This window comes from Papio anubis, chromosome 15 (genome assembly GCF_008728515.1).
Source record: "Papio anubis isolate 15944 chromosome 15, Panubis1.0, whole genome shotgun sequence".
In the NCBI taxonomy this organism is placed as follows: Eukaryota; Metazoa; Chordata; class Mammalia; order Primates; family Cercopithecidae; genus Papio; species Papio anubis.
Window position 1 is genome coordinate 19661737 of NC_044990.1, and position 13438 is coordinate 19675174.

At 39.0% G+C, this 13438-nt stretch overlaps 1 long non-coding RNA gene across 1 annotated transcript in view; it reads left to right on the forward strand.

The window, feature by feature from the left end:
• The first annotated feature begins 6387 nt into the window (after positions 1-6387).
• LOC108582863 overlaps positions 6388-13438 on the forward strand; it is a 43159-nt gene continuing 36108 nt past the window's right edge. Inside the window, exon 1 of the long non-coding RNA XR_001896792.1 lies at positions 6388-7134. This is a non-coding gene — a long non-coding RNA (uncharacterized LOC108582863). The remainder of the gene's footprint in view (positions 7135-13438) is intronic.

The following is a 13438-nucleotide window of genomic DNA, read 5'->3' on the forward strand; positions in this document are numbered from 1 at the left end:
TGCAGGAGACAGATAAGGGAGGTCCTGGGAGACCTTCCCACCTGCCCCACAAGTGTTTACACCAGATGGTTTTGTGCAGATGAGGGAACCTGCCCAGGGTTTTGTCTGGGCATGCCCGCAATGGTCTGTGTACTCGCCTGTGCACCGGGAAGATGGGGTGGAGCCACAGGAAGTTTGCGCCCTGTGCAGTGGGGAGGAACCTGGCCTCTTCAGCTCATGTATGGTGGCCTGGTATCCAATCTGTGAGGTAGGAGCCTGTTAGCAAGACTCCTTCTCACTTTGCTGAGTATTTTTTTTTCCTTTTTTCCTTTTTGCCCAATACATTCTGCTCCCCTCACCTTTCAATGTGTCCATGTGCCTAATCTTTTCTGGTCATATGACAAGAACACAGTTTTAGCTGAACTAAGGAACAAAAATTCTGCATCAGTTGGCTTGTTTGCCTCATTGTTGTGTCTTGAGAGTTCTTTATATATTTTAGATATTAGTCCTTTTTCAGATACATGATTTTAAAATATTTCCCCTATCTGTAACTTGCCTTTTAATTCTCTTCACATGAGCTTTCACAGAGCAAAGTTTTAAATTTTGATAAGGTCAAATTTATCAATTTTTGCATTTTTGATGTGTGTTTTCCATGTTAGGGCTAAGAATTATATCACTAGCCCTAGATGCTAAAGATTTTTACCTAGTTTTGCTAAAATTATTACAGTTTTACATTTTACATTTAAGTCTTTGATTATTTTCAAATCAATTCTTGTATAAGATGTGAAGGTTAGATTGAGGTCCATTTTTTTTTCCTGATAGGTATCCAATTGCTCCAGCACCAATTGGTGAAAAGACCATCGTTCTTCTACTCAGTTGCGTTTGAAGCTTTGTCAAAAACCAGTTGAGTGTATTGGTGTGGATGTGTTTCTATTCTGTGGATCTCTCTTCCATTCCATTGATCTATGTGTCTGTTCCTTTGCCAGTACCACACTGGGCTGACTACCAGAGCAATGAAATAAGCCTTAAAATCAAACAGAGTAATTCTTCCCACTTTATTCTTCATTGTCAAGATCGTTTTAGCTATTTTAGTGCATGTGGCTTTCCATGCATATTTTAGAATAAAGGTTGTTTATGTCTGCAAAAAATCTTGCTCATATTTTGATAGGCATTGCATTAAAACTATAGATTAACTTAGGGAGAATTGAAATCTTTAATACATTGTCTTCCAATCTATGAGCACAGTGTGTCCTTCCATTTAATTTTGGTTTTCTTTAATTCCTTTCATTACCGTTTTGTACTTTTCAGCATAGTTAAAATATTTTGTTAAGCTTATACTTAAGTATTTTATTTTGTTTGGAGCTTTTGTAAGTGGCTTTGAAGCCATCCTCACAGGATTACCAAGAATTCTTTTTTTTTTTTTTTTTTGAGATGGAGTCTCATACTGTTGCCCAGGCTGGAGTGCAGTGTTGCTGTCTCGACTTACTGTGACCTCCGCCTCCTGGGTTCAAGTGATTCTCCTGCCTCAAGCTCCTGAGTAGCTGGGATTACAGGTGTGTGCCACCATGCCTGGCTAATTTTTGTATTTTTAGTGGAGACAGGGTTTCACCATATTGGCCAGGCTGGTTTCAAACTTCTGACCTCGTGATCCGCCCATCTCAGCCTGCAAAAGTGCTGGGATTACAGGCGTGAGTCACTGCACCTGGCCAGGGTTACCAAGACACTGACCATTTGCATCCCCATTGTTCCTGTAGATAGGATTTCTGACCCCGGTTTGACGACCCACAGGGGAACCTAATCAGCATGAAAACACAGTTTCTTCATCTCTCTGTCCCATGACCTCACCTTGCACTCTTCGATCTCCACACTTTGTCCCACTCCAGAACCCTTAAGAGCCCTCTTCCCATACTCCCCAGGGAGACAGATTTGAGATTTCCTCTCATCTTCTCATTTGGCAGCCCTAGGATTAAACCACTTTCTCAGAAGCCACCTGGTGTCTTTGTGTATTGACTTGCTGTGTGCATCTTGCAATATACCTAATAACAGTTTTGTGTTTTTTATTTTGATTCTGCCTGTCCATTGTTAGCAGATAGAAATGCGATTGATTTTTGTGTGTGACCTTGCTAAATTCATTTATTACTTCTAGGAAATTTTTAGATTCCCAGAGATTTTCTATGTAGATAATTACATCATCTGGAAATAGTTTTATTTTCTGCACTTCAAACTTTATGCCTTATTTATTTTTCTTGATTTGTTACAGTAGTTAGAACTTCCAGTGCTATGTTGAGGTAAGACCCCATCTCTACAAAAAATAAAAATTAAAAAAGCTAGCCAGGTGTGTTGATGCATCCCTGTGGTCCCAGCTACTTAGGAGGCTGAGACAGAAGAATTGCTTGAGCCCAGGAGGTCATGAGGCAGGAAATTAAAGAAAGAAAGAAAAATAAAATTAAAAAAGAGAAAAACAAGCTTTCTATTTAGGCTGACTCATCCTAAAGGCAGTAACAGGCAAAGCCTGGACCCAGGTGAAATCTCAATAACATTATCTAAGAAGCCAGAGCTCAAAAGAATGTGATCTGGAGACTCAGCACACTCTCAACATAGGCATAAGAAAAATACATTTTCCTGTCTCATTTAGTATAAGGAAACTTCCCCCTTGAATCCTACCCCCCTCCATGTGATTGTACCTTGCTCCGCAAGTTTTATAATGTTATAGATTCCTGTTTTTTGTAACTAATAACTTCAGGTATGCTGTTTTTATCTGAGCAGTGCAGTGAAGGTTATAAGACACGCCTGAGCAGGCCTGGGCTGCAGCCATCTAGGTGCCATAGTGAACGTTATGAGATAAGCCCATGCAAGGCACTAGAGCAAGCCTAGATAACAGCCATCTGGGCCACATAGCAAGAGTCACATGTAATCCTTACACACCTGTCACAATTTGATTAACTGCCTTTGTTCTGCCTCTGTATGCTTGCTTTCGTGCCACTGTGCTTCATGCCTCTGTAAGCTTGTTTCAAGCTAGCCCACCCCCTTTTAGAAGTGTGTGTAAAAGTCAAGTGCTGTCTTTGTTCTGGGTCCAATTTTTGGATGTTAATGCGCTGCATCTGAGCGCACTCAAAAAAGTCCTCTTCTTCCACCTTTCAGTCTCTTTAGTCTCCTGATTCCAGCAACAGTCGAGGTTACAGTGTGTGGTGTTTTCACCACTGCACTCCAGCCTGGGCAACAGAGTGAGACCCCATCTCAAAAAGAAAAAAGATGAAAGATAGTAAAGAGAACATCCCTTCCTTGTTCAGGATCATAGAGGAAAAGCATTCAGTCTTTTGTCACTGAGTCTAATGTTAGCTGTAGGATATTGTTGTAGATGCTCTTTGTCAAATTCATCTAGTTGAGATAATTCCCTTCTAATCCTAGTTTGCTAAACATTTTCTTCTTTTTCTTTTACATTAAAAAAAATTGAGTGTGGAGGGAAAAGCAACTTCATCTTGGATGCTTAATCTGCCTTGTTGACTTCTGATTAAACCCACTCCCTGGAATGCCTCTGAGATTTCTATTTTATCTGTTACTCCTTGTGTAACAGCATGTATTTACCATAAATCCTGCCATTAGGTCAAAAGAATCTTGATATTATTGTACTTACCATAAGTCCTGCCCTTAAGCAGTTGTCCCTACACATCCCTTTTGAATCACATATACCCTTTGCCTGTGATATATAACCTAGCGGTATGGGGGGTAATGGTACAGGGGCCCACCATCTTGTCTTGCTGCCACCTGAGGTTACCAGACATTACTTCTTTTCCTAAGTTCCTATTAAATGTTTGTTTCTGAGAAAATGGATATGTTAAGCCTTTTTCTTCAGCCTCTCAATGTCCTTAGACTATTGGGGGTAGTTGTATATAGACCTGCCCACCCTGGAACATGTGGTGAGCCAGGCCAGGAGCTGAGAGATCAATAAATGGGAAAAAGGTATGAAGCATCCATGGGGGAAATCCCACAATGGCCAGCCACTCCATGTGGAGTGGTGTGGATCACCTTTTAGACATTTGTGGACCACTGCATGAGAATGAGGATGCTCTGAAAACACTGATGGGTTTAGAGCAATTGTTAACTGATAACCATCTATCATACTGCTGTAGGGAAGGGTGGTGAGTAGCCACTGCAGTAAAATGTCTGCTTCTACAGGCTGCCTGTTTGGTGATGAGAGCCTACCTAGCAGTGTTGCAATCTTGTTGTCTGAGGTATTACCCAGAGTTCTTTGTCTCATGACCAATAAAATTAAGGAGCATGGACACCAAGGGTGAGGTTGGAGTGAAAGTTTAAAAAACCAAAGAAGAAAGCTCTCCACAATGGAGAATGGGGCCTGAGAGGGTTGCCAGCTATAAGACTGAGTCCCAGGTTTTTATGGACTGGAAAGGGGAGGAATGTACTGACTGGTCTGTAGACTCTCTTGGAGAACCAATTGGAGGTAGAGGTGAAGGTGTGGCCCAGGACCAATTAGGCTGAAGTGATGTTCACCCTATGTAAATGAAGACTTGGCTTGTGGCCAATCACAGAAAGGTAGGCATATGTAAAATAGGTGAAAAGTCAGAGCAAAAAAGGAGTAGAATTTGTTCATCTTGATTCACAGTGTAGATGTTTCCATTCAAGGATGTAGGGCCTGTAGTGATTTTCAGGCTATTCTTTGAAGGAGTTTTACCAAGGAACCACCTTGTCTGCCTGACCAGTTTCTTCTTTCCTCCTCTCTCAGCAGCAGAAGCAAAATAAAACAGCTTGAGGAGGAATTACCATTAGGAAAGATATATTTTTTAAAAGACCTCTATAGTGAAAAGTCAAGGACTCTGTAGTCAAATTGGTTAAACCTGATATTTGGGCTATGTATGTATGCATGTGTATTGTTTTAAGGCTTCATCCCTCGCTCTGTAAAACAACTCAGTTGACTGATTTCTCAGTGTTTGTCCATTTACTTCTGTCTGTCCCTCCTTCTTGCCATCCTTGATGCCACATGAGTAGATCCCAAAAGGATTCCTAACAATGTGGGATCACTTAAGGAAAACAGAAAAGGCATCAAAGACTTCTTTTTGGGGTTGAACCTGTTTTTTCTTATAGAACCCCAAGAATTATAAGCAGACAGATTCAGCTATAAAATCCTGTTCTCTTTTGTATTGCATTACTTGATCTCTTTGGATTTTGAGGATAGAAGAAATTACTTTGTAAGTTTGAGGATTTGATCTTGCCACGTATAATGACTAGTGAGTCACAGGTGAGAGTTACAGTGTTAGAGGTAGCTGAGAGACAGTTCCTTATAGTAACTGGTTACTACTACAGGGGCCTACTCATTTCTTTGCGCATTTGAGGAAAGCAAGGTTTAGGCCCTAAAAACTGCTTGCTTTCTTTGTTCTATTCATTAAAAGGGCTCCAACTTCAAGTCAGTAATCTAATTAAGAAACAAGCTAAGTTGAAAAGACACTTTCCCTCAAAATATTGTCTTCAGATATTGGTGTTTAAGTCTAAGTTCTGGGTCTTTGATACGTACATTTTCTACCTTGTTTCACCTGAGTCATGTCTTTAAGAATGGTTGCCAGTCGGCCGGGCGCGGTGGCTCAAGCCTGTAATCCCAGCACTTTGGGAGGCCGAGACGGGCGGATCACGAGGTCGGGAGATCGAGACCATCCTGGCTAACACGGTGAAACCCCGTCTCTACTAAAAAATACAAAAAACTAGCCGGGCGAGGTGGCGGGAGCCTGTAGTCCCAGCTACTCGGGAGGCTGAGGCAGGAGAATGGCGTAAACCCGGGAGGCGGAGCTTGCAGTGAGCTGAGATCCGGCCACTGCACTCCAGCCTGGGCGACAGAGCGAGACTCCGTCTCAAAAAAAAAAAAAAAAAAAAAAAAAGAATGGTTGATAGTCTAAAAGTGGGAGAGAAACTGTTTGAAAATTGGTGAGTGAAAAAATTATAAATATATAAGATCTGCTTCTGTGTATCTTTATGTCTATATGTATATGTCACTTGTATGAGCTATTATACTATCAAAATATATGAAAGAGCTTTAATCAACTGGCTTATAGAAAAGTAAGTGCTTAAATAAAATACTTTTTCAGAAAAATAAAAGCTAGCTCATGTTGGGACTCAGAAACAAATACCCAAAATATGGTGCATTGCTATGCTGAACTGAAGAAGCTTTGATCAAGGCCTCTCTGACCTCCCCACCACCCACTGTCTCTCTCAAAGGAGCTGAAGTTCCTTTATCTACCTAAAGTCCAGACCCAGCAGAGAAAAATGTTTTTTTCTTTACATGGACATAAAGCATGATGGTAAAAATATTTTTTTTTTCTTCCTTCCCTGTAAGACCAAGAATGTAACCACACCCGAACAGATCTTTTCACTGTCAAAGAGAACTATTTACAAGTAAGTCATTCTCCCTAGTAATCCTCTCAACAGCATTTCTTTTCTCTTCCCTTCCATAACTTGTTTTTGCCAGGATGGTATACAAGCTTGTAAAACTCACTGGGGAGTTGGGCCTTCATTCTGAAGGATCCTGTGTATACATGTTAAATAAATTTATATGCCTTTTCTCCCATTCATCTACCTCATGTCAGTGATTTTTCAGTGAACCTGCAAGGGGCCGAATGATGTTAGCCACTAGACTCAAATGATTTTTAGTTCACATGACTTTAGTAATCATTGATAAATAAAACTAGTTTTGTTACCATTTGACCAGGTTCTTGCCCACTGCCCAGATAGAGCCAAACACTGAGACAGCAGGTGTGGTAGTAGAGAAAGACTTTAATTATCACAAGGGAACTGAGGAAGGAGAATGGGAGATTTCTCAAAGCTGCCTCCCTGAGAATTCAGAGGCTAGGATTTTAAGGATAATTTGGTGGGAAGGGGCTTAAGGGATGGGTGTTGATAATTGGTCTGGCATGAAACCATAGGGGTGTCGGAGGTGCCTTCATGTGCTCAATCAGTTATTGGGTCATGGTGAAGTCACAATACAAGTCAAGTCAGTTCCTTAGTTACCCTCATGGGCCACAGGTACAGTTGGCATCAGTTGGTCCAGACTGTTAGAGGCAAAGTCTGAAAAATATCTCAAAGACCAGTCTTAGGTTTCACAGTAATGTTAGTGACTGCTGGTTACTATGGAAAGCAAGCTGGGAAACAATGGTAGGTTATTATTTAACCATGGCTATAGCTTAGTAGAAAAGTTTGCATGAGGTGAAATCCCTGGTGGTCAAAGCTGCTCAGCCTTCTCCCTTGGTCAGTCCAACTTCTGGAAGCCATAGGGAAGATCATATTCTTTGAAGAAAAAACTTCATTAATCTTGTGGGCAGCCTGCCTGGGGGCTAAGACAAGGAGGTAATACATTATTAGTGTCTACTGAAATGACTATGTGCAAGCAATCATGCCTGGAGGAGGAAAAGATCTGAGAGAAAGATAAATATCTTAACAAAATTCAACCCCCTACCATAATTTTAATCTTGTGGCCTTTTAAAATTTCATCACAGTGGTTTCAATTTCAAAATTCTCTTCAGTAATTTAAAAGCTTAAAGTCATGTTATGTTAAATTAAGTAATCCTAGGTTTTTTACTGAAATTAGGGTTACTAAGAGTTAGAACAGTTGTTAATATATGTAATTAAGAACTACTGTTAGCTGGATATGGTAGCTCATGCCTATAGTTCCAGCTACTCAAGAGGCTGAGGTGGAAGGATTGCTTAAGTCTGGGAGATTGAGGTTGCATTGAGCCATGATTGCATCACTGCACTCCAGTCTGGGTGACAGAGTGAGACCCTGTCTTAAAAATATAAAAAAAAAATAAATAAAAAAAATAAAACTACTAGATACAAGAAAAACAACTCTATATACAGAGTGTATAAAGAAATGTGTGGTTTTGGTCAGGAAGTTCATTTTAAAAAGACATCACTATGATTTTGGTAAAGGAGAACTAATTTTGTCTAATTTAGAGGTTAAATGTTTCAAAATGAAGGAAATAAATTATGTAGATAAAAGTTAATGCATAAAAAGGAAAAGGATAAACAGGTGAGGAATGAGGAACCTTTGATTCCCAGGTGCCCATGTGATCACCCACAGCATAGAGCTGCTGCACTGCATTCAGTTACTAAATGTAAAAGTTACCAGTGGAATTTAGAGATGAATTCAACTCCTAGAGAGTTGGGCCAATGGAACTGCAAACTAAGGAAATGCAAACTAATAAGCAAAATGTGAAATATTAAGTCCCTTGGTTATTATAAACCAAAAAGTGTCTGAGAAAGACATCAATCAATTTAGAACTTTATTTTGCAAATGTTGAGGACACACAAGGGAAAAAAAAGACACAAGTCACAGTAGGATCTGTGGCCTGTGCTTTTTCCAAAGAGAGTCTTGAGCACTTCAATATTTAAAGGAAAAATAGCAAGCAGCAGAGGAAGGAGGGGAAAAGGGGGGAAGGGTGAACAAGGAGGTGAGTAGTTTATGTCCTGTTACAAAAAAACCAGATTCTCATTTAATTTATGCAAATAACTGCATTGCCACAAATTAAGAATATTCACAGATAGCTTTCAAATTTTTTTAGAAATCAGGGAGAGAGAAATACGCTTAAAATTTTGCTTATAAGAATATACTTTACTCAATTGTTAAAAGCTGTAAATAGCTCAAAAGAAAAAAGTTTTCTTGATTCTGATTTAAAAAAAAAGAATCAGCAATGTTTCAAACAAAAAAATCACTGAAAAATTATTTCAGCCTTCCATTGGTTCAGTCCATGCAGTTAACCCCTGTCCTGCTTGATATTGAGCCAGCAATCCTCATGAATACATTAGTTCTTTAATGAGAGTCCTGGAAGTTTTTTTATTCTTTAGTACAATGACATAGTCTCCAAGGTTATCTGAAACCTGCATTTAAGAGCACCCATCAGTCCTTTCCATGAATTCCCTTAAAGAAGCAAGTTTTATGATCTTTTTTTTTTTTTTCTGAGGCAGAGTCTTGCTGTATCACCCAGGCTGGAGTGCAGTGGCATGATCTTGACTCATGGCAACTTCTGCCACCTGGGTCCAGTTCTGGTGCCTCAGCCTCCCAAGTGTCTGGGACTACAGGTGTTCGCCACTGTGCCTGACTAATTTTTGTATTTTCAGTAGAGACAGGGTTTCGCCATGTTTGTCAGGCTGGTCTCTAACTCCTGGCCTCAAGTGATCCACTTGCCTTGGCCTCCCAAAGTGCTAGGATTATAGGCATGAGTCACTGCACCAGACCAAGAAGCAAATTTTAGGTTTTTGCTTTGTAGAAACCACTTTTTGAGAAGAATCAAGGTAAAACAAATAATTGTGGATGACAAAAGTCTTAGAACAGCCATAGTTAAAGATACAACTGACCAAGATATTTGGTTAGTTCTGTGGTATAAAACAATTTCACATAATGATCGTTATTATTATTGATAATATGTACTAAAGCATATCAGAATTATAGGAATCTCATACACTTTTGGAACATATACTAATAACACATTTATATAAACATAACCCAAAGAAAATTAAACACCAATTTATATTTGACAATGGTTCTTGTATGATTCAACATATCAAATAAGCCAGATATGCCTCTTTTGGACTGCAGGGGACCTACTATCTAAAAAGATAATGAGGTTTAATGACTGGATTTGGAATTTGATTTTGGAAAGTTTGTCAAATATCAAAGGTTTAAAACACATGATGTCAGGGCCGGGCGCAGTGGCTGATACCTGTAATCCCAGCACTTTGGGATTTCGAGGCGGGTGGATCACAAGGTCAGGAGTTTGAGACCAGCCTGGCCAATATGGTGAAACCCCATCTCTACTAAAAATACAAAAAAATTAGCCAGGCATGGTGGCACATGCCTGTAATCCCAGCTACTTGGGGGGCTGAGGCAAGAGAATCCCTTGAATCCGGGAGGCGGAGGTTGCAGTGAGCCGAGATCGCGCCACTGCACTCCAGCCTGGGTGACAGAGCGAGACTCTGTCTAAAAAAAAAAAAACCACATGATGTCACAAACCCGATGACAGGTTACTGTAAAATAAGTCATTCATGTAGCCAAAATGATAATTCAAAGATTTTTAAAGAGCCAAAACCTTTACTCTTTGATAGAGAGGAGACTCAGTTTCTCAAACAATAAGACCTAGTAAAGTCAGCATGAGGCCAACTGAATCCTAGCTCTCCTCTCTCCCCCTTTTTTTTTTTTTTTGCAGTTTATTCAAAAGGCAAACAAAAGTATTTTACTATATCATTTTATTTTTGTTTTTTATTTTTTGAGATTCAATTTCGCTCTTGTTGCCCAAGCTGGAGTGCAATGGCACGATCTTGATTCACTGCAACCTCCGCCTCCCCAGTTCAAATGATTCTGCTGCCTCAGCTTCCTGAGTTGCTGGTATTACAGGCGTGTGCCACCACGCCCGGCTAATTTTGTAGTAGAGATGGAGTTTATCTTGGTCAGGTTGGTCTCCAACTCCTGACCTCAGGTGATCCGCCCACCTCAGCCTCCTAAAGTGCTGGGATTACAGGTGTAAGCCACCACACCCAGCCCACTGTATCTTAATATTACATGAAAATCTTACTCAGAAAACCAAATTTTGCCTTTGCGTACGCTATTATTAATGCAAAAGCTACTTTTAATAAAAGCTTATAAACAAATTCATCCTTAGAACTTCTAGACAAAAATTATGTTCCCTTAAAAAATCCACATTCCCATGCCTTCTTATAACCATATTTTTAACCAAAACACATTCTACTTTTAAAATACGCTTTGTGTGTATCTAGTAGTTTTAATTAAATACATTAATTATAATGTTACCTCTTAGTAACTCTTATTTTTGGTGAAAAACGTAGGAGGTTCATAAGTTTATAGATAAGTAGAAGCAAAGTTTTATGTCTTTAAGCATTTAGCACAGTATTTAACCTGCCTAACTAGTTTAGATCAAAAGTCTAAATTAAATTCTGGAGATGTTTTTATTTTATCAATAATTTAAAAACTAGTTTTATTTACCAAATATTGCTAAAGTTACATGAACTAAAAAGCATTTGAGTTAAAGTTTCTACTTTTCTGATGAAAAATTTTATTTAAGCACTTACTTTTTTCTTTAGGCCAATTAATTAGAGCTCTTTTATATTTTTTGGTAGTGAAACATTACATACACATGACTTGTATAAACACATTGACATACAGACATATAGACAGGAGCAGATCTTATAGATTTATATGATTGTTCATTTGTCAGTTTTCAAAATACCTCTCCCCTGCTTTAGACTATCAATTCTTTTGATAACCTGTTTCATTGCCCTGAGCAATTGCCAGCTAGACAGCTCAAAATTTGCATTTCTAAACAGACAACTCTTAGGCAAAGCAAAGTAGACACTTTGCATTTTAAAAGCACAGAGCTAACACATTAGGCCTAAATATTGTACAAGCCAAGGGAAAAACAATGGTGTACGTAAATTTTAGTTAAGATGGCCAGGAAAAGTACTTTAAACAAAGGTATGACTTATGAATTTAAAGCAATGGGAAGAGTTTCTAATGTACATAGGGAGATAACCATTACAAATACAAATTTCCTTGAAGAGGTAAATTTATTTTATGAAAGAGTTTTCAGATAGTCAGCTACATGCCTGAAAGTTGTATTTTGGCTTTTTAAATTTGACTTGTTTCTTAATTAGATTACTGGCTTTAGGGTAGAGCCCTTTAATGAATATGAGAAGGAAAATATGCAGTTTTTATGGTCTGATATTTAAATACGTGCAAAGCAAGCATAGCTGGAAGGCAGAACAGATCCTCCAAAACCAAGGATTCCATTTTTACACTCTTATCTGTGGTTCCCAAAGAGACGGGAACACCATGGGACAAGATAGTTCAATGCTTTTACAGTGCTCCTCACTGCTAGGATATTCTGTTCTCCCAAGGATGGTAGGCGACTCAATGCCAGTCAGTGACTCTTTGATCATCTCATCCCCCACAGGAGTCTTACCTCTCAGTCAGGAGTGGAGATGTTTCCATAGCTTCTACACGCCCCAAAGCTCACTTTTCTCATATACATGCACAAGGAAATGAGTAAAACAATGTGGTCATGACTACTCACTGTAAGCCTCTGCCATCAGCCATTTCTAAAAGTGTATTTCTTATCTACCTATTGTATACACCAAAGTTACTTTCTCAAAAGTAATTTTAGGTACCCCCAAAAGTAAAACAAAATCAGGTAACAAAATACAAAAGAGAACAGAGTTTTATTAGATGTGAGTGAATTGGTCTGCTTACAACTCCTGGGAGACATGAAGAAAGACAGATTTCTTTCAAACACAGAAGAAGTCTTTGGTGCCTTTTCTGTTTTCACCAGTGGATCCCAGGCTGTCAGAAATTCCTTTTCTTCTTCTTCTTTTCTTTTTTTAGGTGCTTCATGTGGCATTGAGCATGGCAAGAGAAAGGAGGGACAGGCAGAAGTAAACAGAGAAACAATGTAGCTGACTGAAAAGTTTTTACAAAGAGAGAACAGAGGCTTAAAACTAGTGTGTGTGTGTGTGTGTGTGTGTGTGTGTGTGTGTACATATATACCCTAGATATCAGTTTTAGTTAAGTCTACTTTTGACTATTGAGCTCTTTTAAAAAAAAACAAACAACTTTTAAACTCTTTTACCACCAGATTTTTGCCATAACAAACAGCTGGTATTTGAAAAATCATACAAATATCAAACCAGAAAGGACTCATTCTCTGGCTGGAAAACAAACCCGAGTCACCAAGGTGAAAAGGGAAGAACCTTAGCTACTGAACTGCAGCATGGGGTGGTGTCCGTTGTTTTTCTTAGAGGGAATCTAGAGCAGTTTTGAGCTTTTAAAGATTTTAAACTTTTTTTTTATGTTAGATTTTGCTCAAGCGAGTTCTCAAGACTAGCTATGACACTATTATGTGTCCTTTTTAAAATTTAATTTTCCCATCAATTCTTTAGAGTAAGAGATCTCTAAAACCTTTTTTATGTTTCTTTTGGCATTGACAATTAGGATTTTCAGTGGTGTACTTTATTCTGATAGCAACTCAGTGCAAAAATCTCTCTGTGTAAAGCCCAGGTCATAATTTTCCAGGTTTAGAATAAGTTTTTATATTCCTGGAGAGGGCAGAAAGGAGGCAGTCCCCATGATCCCTAAAAATTCACTCTTAGAAATAGATTTAAGGTAACAAAAGATGACAAAAACCCCATAGGGATGAGATCTTTTAAGAAAAAACTTCCCTAAGAAGTTGACACATTTGAAACAAAAAGTGTACTGCTTAAAATATTAGTTGTCTTGGATTCCCAGTCTTTGCAGACTGGCTTCCTGATGTGAACCTGAAAATTCCTGCCCTCCAGATAGTGGAGACTAAGAGAATATGCCCACTTGGTGAGAAAGTCAAGCTCTCAAGGACATAAAACAAAATGACAAGGAAACCTCACCCAGGTTTTATTTCAGGGGCCTACAGCAAAGTTT